Here is a 10,026-nt window from a genome sequence, read left to right as displayed (position 1 = left end):
TGTCCTAATATCTCCTTTTGTGGCTCAGTGTCAAATTTTGTTTGATAATCGCTCCTGTGAAGCGCCTTGGGGACTTTTTATTACGTTAAAGAAGCTAAATAAATGCAAATTGTCTTTGTTGAAATAAAAATCAAAACTGGTGCGGTTTTTGTGTGTCGGGGTTGCCAACCCTCCAGGATTGTCCTGGAGTCTCCAGGAATTAAAGATTAATCTCCAGGACACCACTGGGAGAAAAATCATAGGGGCATTAATAAAAAAGGTATGATTTTTAAAAAAAATTTCTTTGAACTCTTATTTATTAGTTATAAAATAATCAGTGAGGAGAAAATGCTGTTTGACTGACGGTCCCGAATCATCCATTCGGATAACGAAGAGTCTGTTCGCTTTCCGATTGGCCCCGGGGAAGGCGGGGTGCGGTAAAGATGGACGAGTCGGACGACCAATGGCGGGAGTGTGTGGGCGGGGCGGTTGGAGACAGGAGGTCACGTGATTAAACCTCCAAGAATATGTCCAACCAGCGATGGCAACCCTACCCGCGACTCGCTTTTCACGATAGGCTATTCGACTGCAGGGAGCGGCACATTCGATCCTGTTCTCACTCGATGTCCTTACAAGCAGGTGGCCGCCTTGCTGTGCCCTGGTTAAAGTTACAACAACAACAACTTGCATTTATATAGCGCCTTTAACGCAGAAGATCCTCCCAAGGTGCTTCACAGAGGTGTAATGAAAAATATGGACACCATGCCAAAGAAAGAGATATTAGGAGGGGTGACCAAAAGGTTGGTCAAAGAGGTGGGTTTTAAGGAGGCTCTTGGAGGTGGAGAGGTGGAGGGGCTTTGGGAGCAAATTCTAGAGCACGGAGCCTAGGCGGTTGAAGGCACGGCCGCCAATGATAGGGTGAATGCACAAGAGCCGAGAGGCAAACCTTGGGGGGGTCGATCTAATTGAATGGTGGAACAGGCTTGAGGGGCTCAATGGTCTATTCCTGTTCCTATGTTTCTATGTGCTGGAGGAGGTTGCGGAGATAGGGAGGGGTAACCCTTAGTTGGGGGGGGGGATCCAGAACAAGGGGGCATAATCTTAAAATTAGAACTGGGCCATTTAGGAGTGAAATCAGGAAGCACTTCTTCACACAAAGGGTAGTGGAAATCTGGAACTCTCTTCCCCCAAAAGGCTGTGGATGCTGGGGGTCAATTGAAATTTTCAAGACTGAGATCGACAGATTTTTGTTGGGTAAGGGTATCGAGGGATATGGAGCAAAGGCGGGTAAATGGAGTTGAGGTACAGATCAGCCATGATCTAACTGAATGGCGGAACGAGCTTGAGGGGCTGAATGGCCAACCGCTGTTCCTCTGTCACTGGAATTGTATTTCAAATGAAGGCAGGTGCCACTTTTGTCCATTAAAAGGACAATGCTTGGCACAGAACTGGAAGGTTCCAGGTTGAATCCCCGGTCTGGGCTGAGCTAGCTAATTTACCCCTCAGAACTTCTGGGTTTGGGAGGGGTAAAATCAGCATGAGTTTGAGTTAGTGATTGCTGTCCATTGCTCACTGCCCCTGCTGGCAAATGGGTCTATGTTTATCTATTGGATGAGGACTGATTTGCAATAGCCCCCATGGTAGAATAGCATTCTGTCACACTCATCTCCACACTCAGACACTCGAGCTATCAGAGAGTGCCTGCCACCTGTGCAGTAGTACCCAGCCTGAGTCAGCCCCTTCTGGAAGGGAGATGAGAAAACTGGAGGGCTCCAGCTCCAATCTCTGCTAAGTTAGCTGATCGCCTCTGGGGCTGGCATTTGACAATCAGGCAGGGCTCTCGCTCCAGTGACTCGTGCTGGAAACCGCACGGGTGTGAACATCACGTGAGGACGTGATCGAGTTTGACTGTGATGCCTTACCCAGTCAAGCAGCCCACCGCTATTTACTGCCTGGGCTCCCACAGGTGAAGAATTAATGGTACCGGAGGGCATTGCTAGGGAAGAGTCAGCACCTTCGGGACAGGAAGGTGCAAGACGGGAGGGAGAAACTAATTATGTAAGACCAGAGGATCAGCTCCACACAAACTGCATCCTCCCCTCCTCTCCAAACTGGGTGCCCTCAAAATGTCTCAAATGAAATAATGGCTTGTTTTAATGATATCGCTTCCAGAATGTCCTGCCAGGATGATTGAAAGAGCCCTGTGTATGAGCAGGCCAGCACTCTGCAATAGGCTTCAGCTGAATATTAATGACACAAAGTGACAGCCCCTGCCAGTGCTGTGCAAGAGCAGGATGCCAGCCTTCTGTCTGCATGTCAGTTAAGATATTTTTACACAGTGCTCATTTCTCTTGGTTCTCTTTTTTTTTCTCCTTCCATTTCTCCTCTCCTCATTGAAGGCACTGATTCTTGCTGGGGCACGGTTCCCTGTGTCAGTACATGATCACATGTGAGCCTTCGTGTGCTATTTGGCCATGTGGGGCATCGCAGTGGAATCCGATCATGTCCTAACCACACAACCGCTTTCCAGCAGGGCTTACCAGATAATGAGCAGGAGCAGTAACTTGATCTACAGCCCATCCACCTTAAACATCCACTGTCTTCACCATCACCGGCGCACTGTGGCTGCAGTGTGTACTATCCACAGGATGCACTGCAGCAACTCGCCAAGGCTTCTTCGACAGCACCTCCCACACCCGCGACCTCCACCACCCAGAAGGACAAGGGCAGCAGGTGCATGGGAACACCATCACCACCAAGTTCCCCTCCAAGTCATACACCATCACGACTTGGACATATATCGGCCATTCCTTCATCATCTCTGGGTCAAAATCCTGGAACTCCCTACCTAACAGCACTGTGGAAGCACCTTCACCACAAGGACTGCAGCGGTTCAAGAAGAAGGCCCATCACCACCTTCTCAAGGGCAACTATAGGGATGGGCAATAAATGCCGGCCCTGCCAGCGACGCCCATATTCCCAGAATTAATTAATTAGTTTAAAACCCAGGCTTATTGTTTTCCTCCTGCAGCCCTACAACCCTCCATGAACACTGCGTTCCTCCAATTCTGGACTCCTGTGCATCCTCCTCTGCGTTCCTCCAACTCTGGACTCTGGACGATCCCTTTGCCCCACCATTGGCGGCCGTGCCTTCAGCCGTCTCGGCCCTAAGCTCTGGAATTACCTCTCTAAACCTCTTCGCCTCGCTACCTCTCTCTCTCTCCCTCCTGTAAGACCCTCCTTAAAAGCTGCCTCTTTGACCAAGCTTGTCCTAATATCTCCTTCTTTGGCTCGGTGTCAATTTTTTTGTCTGATTACGCTCCTGTGAAGCGCCTTGAGACATTTTACTGTTAAGGCGCTAAAGAAATGCAAGTTTAGATTTTATGGGCCTGAAGGTTTGCAAAGGGCTGTTCTCATTGGTAGATAAACTCTAAATTAAAACACCAAGATCTGTTAGTGGCAGCAACCTGAGGGCAAATTAATTGGGAGTGGGGATTTAAACTTTAGACATGGCCTCCGAGGCTGAATGGGCAGAAAGACTGGACACCCCCCGTTGTAGAAAAACAGGGACCAAAGAAAACAGCCGCAGCAGCACATCCTCATTACCTAGAGCCTCCGCTGTATAATAAATGACACCCCCTCCGAAGCCTTTCATACCCAGCAACAAAGCTGTTCCTGAAGGACGCACACACATTGCATTCGGATCGCACCCCGGGGCGCTTCTCATTTAAGACAGAAACATTCTTGAAACTAGGTCAGGTTCTGTGTGGCTCCTGCGCTCCCCAACAGACCTTTAGGAAGGCAATTTTAAAAAAAAATTTGTAGCCTGTTAGTCTCATGTTCCTGTTGAAGCTTTGCAATCTGTTCTGACATTCAAAATAAGATTACCTTCGCTCGGCTTTCACTTAAAGGGGAATCGAAGTCCAATGGGGGCTTCGTTTTAATATAAAGATGCAATTTATAGTTCCCTCGTAAAGAAAGGACTTGCATCATACAGCATGTTATCGCACCCTCAGGATGTCCCAAAGCACTTCACAGACAATGAAAGAAATACTTGCATTTACACAGCGCCTTTCACGACCTCAGGATGTTCCAAAAGCCCTTTACAATCAATGAAGTACTTCTTTTTTTGAAATGTAGTCACTGTTGTAATGTAGGAAACGCGGCAGCCAATTTGCGCACAGCAAGATCCCACAAACAGCAATGTGATAATACCCAGCGTTTTAGTGATGTTGGTTAAGGGATAAATATTGGCCAGGACACCAGAGAGAACTCCCCAGCTCTTCTTCAAAATGGTGCCGTGGGGTTCTTTACGTCCACCTGAGAGGGCAGATGTGGCCTCAGTCAAAAGATGGCACCTCTGACAGCGCAGCACTCCCTCAGTACTGCACTGAAGCATCAGCCTGCATTTTATGCTCAAGTCTCTGGAGTGGGACTCGAACCCACAACCTTCTAACTCAGAGGTGAGAGTGCTGCCCACTGAGCCACGGCTGCCACCTTACTTTTTGTACTGCAGCACAGCAAGATCCCAGAATCAGCATTGAGACGAATGACCAGTTAATCTGATTTTGGTGGTGTTGATTGAGGGAGGAATCTTGGTCAAGACCCCGGGAATAATGCCATGGGATCTTTCATGCCCACCTGAACATGCAGATGGTACATTGATTTAACGTCTGATCCAAAAGACAGCATCCCTGGCAATGCAGCACTCCTTCAATACCGCATTGAAATGCCGGTCTAGATTGTAGGCTCAATTGCTGAAGAGTAATTTACCCCATGATCTTCCGACTCAAAGAAAAGATTTTTACCACCTGAGGCAAGTTGGCACATGTAACGGCAGCGTAAAGGCAGCACAACTCAGTCGTGAGGAGTAGAAGGTCCTGATGTGGATTTTTCGTTTGTACTGAGCCGGTTGATCTCACCCGAGGGGAGCCGTAGGGTGGCTTTTGAACAAATCCAAAATTGAACTAATGCAAAAAATATTTACTGGGATGATACCAGAACTGAGAAGTTATACCTAGCAGGAAAGATTGAACAGGCTGGAGCTCTTTTCTCTAGAAAAGAGAAGACTGAGGAGTGACCTGATAGAGGCCTTTAAGATTATGAAAGGGTTTGATAGGATAGACGTAGAGAAAATGTTTCCACTTGCTGGGGAGACCAGAACTAGGGGCCATAAATATAAGATAATCACTAATAAATCCAAAAGGGAACTCAGGAGAAATTTCTTTACCCAGAGGGTGGAAATCGCTACCACAAGGAGTAGTTGAGGCGACTAGCATAGATACATTTAAGGGGACAAACACGAGGGAGAAAGGAATAAAAGGATATGTTGATGGGGTAAGATGAAGAAGGGTGGGAGGAAGCTCGTGTGGAGCATAAACACCACCACAGACCTGTTGGGCTGAATGGCCTGTTTCTTTGTTGTACACTCTATGTTAACCTACGTAAATCCAGTTAAGTCAATTCAGAAATATCTTCATACAAAGGGTTGTGAGACTGTGGAACACACTAACCCACAAGACCACAGACGCCGAATCAATTGAGGCGTCATGTCCAGTTGCGAAGTAAGGGTATTAAGGAATGTGCAGAAAGGGTGGGGAATTGGGATTAACAAGGTGACGCCACCATATCAGAGCAATGGGCTTACGAACAATCTGCCAGGGAAGGAAAGGCTTCCAACTCTGGACTGCGATCCAGTAATCCCTACAGAAAAGCATGAGGTTAGGATCGGGCTGGGGGCTGTGATGCACTTTGCAGTGGAATAGCTTGCCAGCACGTACTGCCAGGCCTTACACGTCGAATATTGGCCGCTTGGGGTGGGGTATCGGAGGGGATTGGCTGCCCATGGAAGTCAGCCCATTGCGGGGAGAAACTAAATCAAATGTATTTGACTCTTTTGTAGAATACGCAGTTAAGCCGGGGCTGCGTCATTGCTTTGGCACCTCACACAGCCAAATAGAATCAACAATTTGAGCCATGGTTCTGCCATACTGTGTGAATCGTCCAGATTTTGCATCCAATTTCTCAAGAGATCACGGGCTCAATGCAGGGTTACGATCTCCTCAATGCTGTCCGATGAGGCCCAGGTCAGGTAGAAAGGAAGACTATGCAATCATGTGGGGCATCGCAACCTAGCTCGATCCGTCCATATCCCTGCGCATTCCAGCAGAGAGCACTGGGTAGCGATCAGGAACGGGTTCCCTCTGTGTGTCGACGGAGGATTTGGAGCCCAATTGCAGTTCCCTCACCACCGTCCAGACTTTTTTTAAGGCTGCATTTAAGTGCTAGACACCACTAGTCCTGGCCAGAAATGGAAACGATTGGGTAATTACCCCGTCAATCACGCCTGGAGCCCACACTGCAGTAAGTGACTGGCATTGATTTTACGCACATAATTTGTATTATGTAATGATCCTCCACTCACTGCATTTTGCTGGAGAAATCACCCTGCTTTTATTGGGAGACTTTGCAGTAGTTTCGGTCACGAGTTCTGTTTGCTGTAGTTCGTAGAGACTGTTTTTAAATAGACTCTGTGGACTGTTTGCTGTAAGTCCTGACCCACCTCCAACTCATTGTCTGACACAGTGGTGTCAACACTCACTTTGTTTTTTCAATTTATTCTCTCGGGATGGGGGCATTGTTGGCAAGGCCTGCATTTATTGCCAATCCCTAGTTGCTCTGACTGCTAGGCCACTTCAGAGGGTAGTTAAGAGTCAACATATAGGCCAGACCGGCAGATTTCTTTCCCTAAAGGACACTAGTGGACCAGTTGTGTTTTTAGACAATCCGATAGCTTCATGGTCACCAGATTTTCTTTAAACTGAAGTCAAATCCTCAAACTGGCGGGATCTGAACTTGTGTTCTGCTGAATTATTAGTCTGGGCCTCTGGATCGCTAGTCCAGTAACATAACCAGTACACTACCATACCCACTGGGATCTGCTAACTCAGCACAGAATCAGAGTAGGAATCAAACCTGGGAACTTCCTTGTCTGTATGGTTCTGTTCCATATCACAAGGTGCCATTGATAAGTTGTGCGATTTCCATTGAAGATGACCTCTTGCATTATTAATGTAGGTGATATCTAGTCTCCCCTCCTATGAGGGATTTAATAGCTGGGAGCCTTTTGTTGGCCTGTGTCCAGCACGCTTTCATTTGACTGATGCTCAGGCACTGCTTTGTATACTGCCTCCCACTAATTGCACATCACAGGCCGCTGATGTTAATTTGTGTGAGGGACGCTCTATATGTCATTCAATGCTGGACACAGCAAGGTCAATAAAACGTGTCAGCTAGAGAGAAAAAAGAAAGTCTGGATTTCTCTGCCGTCCTCCCTGTTCAATTCCATTTCTTCCCCTTACGTTATAGATCTGGAGTTAACGTGCTTGAGTCTCTGAAGGAAAATGAGACCAGGCTCGTTTTCGGACGGTCTGTTCATTCTGGCTAGAAGCCAGCCCAACTCAAAGCCTGGGTTGACCATCAGCCTCCCTCCACTGTAGATCTGGGCACACACAAACCCAAGTGCTGACTTTAAGTCTCCTTCCCCCTCCTCTCACAATGTCAGCTGTGGTGCAGTGGGTAGCAATCTCTCGCCCGTTGAGTAAAGCTGTTGTGGGTTCAAGCCCCACTCTAGAGACTTGAGCACATAATCCAGGCAGACACTCCCAGTGCCAGTACTGAGGGAGTCCTGCATTGTCAGAAGTGCTGCCTTTTGGATGAGACGTTATCCCAAGGCCCTGTCTGCCCTCTCAAATGGACTTAAAAGACCCCCCTGGCACTATTTGAAAGAAGGGCAGAGGTATTCGTGTCCTGGGCCATATTTATCCATCAACCAACATCAATAAAAAACAAATTATCTGGTCATTGCTAATTGTGGGACCTTGCTGGGTGCAAATTGGCTGCCGCGTTTCCTACATTATAACAGTGTCTACACTTCGAAAGTACTTAATTGGCTGTAAAGTGTTTTGAGATGTCCTGTGGTTGAGGAAGGCGCTATATAAATGCAAATTCTTTCGTTCTTTATTGCCAGCCTAATATATGCCAATGACTAATAAATCCTGAAGTGGGGCTTGACTTCTGACTCAGAGGGGAGAGTACTACCGACAGAGCCAAACTGACAGTTCAAGTCAACAGCTTGATTAGGACTGGGGCAGTGAAAGAGATAGACAGGAAATTTGCAATACGATACACTCTGGACAAAACAGGCCCAACTTGCTCATTAGTGATGGAAAGTGAAAGACAGAGCAACTGTGAAGAGAGGCTGACAATACCACTGACCAGGTCCTTGTTTATTAGAGATATTTAAATGGTACCTGCTGGGGAACAGGGCTCATTCTGGACTGGGCCTTACTCCAATCAAATAGGCACAAAACCAGCAGCTGTAACCAGCAGAGAAAAGGCCTGAAACCTCTGTATGGACTGGCTCTAATCGAGCTTGCATTTGTAATGGGACAAAACGTAAATGGGAGCCAGAGTGACGGGATCTCTTTGTGGACTAGGTCTTGTCCAGATTGTTTATTGAAAAAGGAAAGGAAACCGACAGAGACAAGGCCCGAGGCCTCTCTATGGAATAATGCTTAGCCAGATTCTCTTATTTCCTTTCCTTTTCGACCTTGAGGCCGCTGCTGCTGTCTCTCAACTCTTCATTTCCTCCGTCAACTGAGATCGGTGTCACCATCTGTCTAGTTACGGTTCATGAGTGGGTAGCCACAAATTTCCAAAATTTAAACCGGTCTGAAAAAGATTTTCGAAATGAAAAGTCCATTTTTTTCCCCCCCACTCATCTTTGCCACAGAACTGAATGTCACAGACCTGACTGACACTAATTAAGAAGGAAAGAAATACTTTTCTGATGCTGAGAGTTGGGGTGTACTGTCACTTTGGGTTAGGGACTTTTAAAAAAAATTCATTCTCAGGATTTGGGCGTCACTGGCAAGGCCGGCATTTATTGTCCATCCCTAGCTGCCCCTTGAGAAGGTGGTGGTGGGCCTTCTTCTTGAACCGCTGCAGTCCGTGTGGTGAAGGTGCTCCCACAGCGCTGTTAGGTGGGGAGTTCCAGGATTTTGACCCTGCGATGATAAAGGAACAGCCAACATATGTCCAAGTCGGGATGGTGTGTGTGTGACTTGGAGAGGAACTTGGAGGTGACGGTGTTTCCATGCACCTGCCACCCTTGTCCTTCTGGTTGGTGGAGGTCGCGGGTTTGGGAGGTGCTGTCGAAGAACCTTTGGCGAGTTGCTGCAGAAAATCCTGAGGATAGTACACACTGCAGATACAGTGCGCCAGTGGTGGAGGGAGTGGGTGTTTAAGATGGTGGATGTTGTCCATCTGACTTGAGGCCCTTAATTCTGTCTCTGAGAGGAAAGTGTGGAGGAGGGGAAAGATCCCACTCCTCAGAACAGGAAAGCGATCAGATAAGGTGTCACCCAGGGCCAGAAACAGGACAGAGGACAGCAACATGGCTGAATCCCAGCTACAGGTATGCAGACGTAAATGGGAGCCAGAGTGACGGGATCTCTTTATGGACTAGAAAACAGACATGTGAGAGGGACTTATAGAGGTACATACTTGATGGGTTAGAAAAGGCAAACCTGGAGTAATACCTATAGAGACTCCAAAGACGCAGGACAAGCGGGCACAAGATTGGGGCTGTAAAGGGCAAAGTTAAGACAAACGCCAGCAAGAGAGTGATTGAGAGCTGGTACGGGGTCCTCAGTGATTGTGACCAGGAAACATTTGCTGGTCTAGGGGGAAAAGAGTGGGGGAATGGGACTATTTGGATAGCTCTTTCAAAAAGCCGGCACAGGCACGATGGGCTGAATGGCCTCCTTCTGTGCTGTAAGATTCCATGACACTGGATGCATTGATGAATCAGCCGATGCTGTAATGGGGAGACAGTACAGTTGTTATTCCGGGAGGCTGAGATGAAATGGTCTGAAGAGCCTTCACCGAGAGCGATCTTGTGAAAGAAAGTATATTTCTTTCACCGTGGCTTTTATCACACCAGTGAGTGAAGGACAGATTCGTTCAAGCCAGAAAACGAGCTAA

The sequence above is a fragment of the Heptranchias perlo genome, chromosome 29 (genome assembly GCF_035084215.1).
Source record: "Heptranchias perlo isolate sHepPer1 chromosome 29, sHepPer1.hap1, whole genome shotgun sequence".
NCBI classification, from domain to species: domain Eukaryota; kingdom Metazoa; phylum Chordata; class Chondrichthyes; order Hexanchiformes; family Hexanchidae; genus Heptranchias; species Heptranchias perlo.
The sequence above is the reverse complement of the archived record's forward strand: the minus strand, read 5'-3'. Positions refer to the sequence as shown.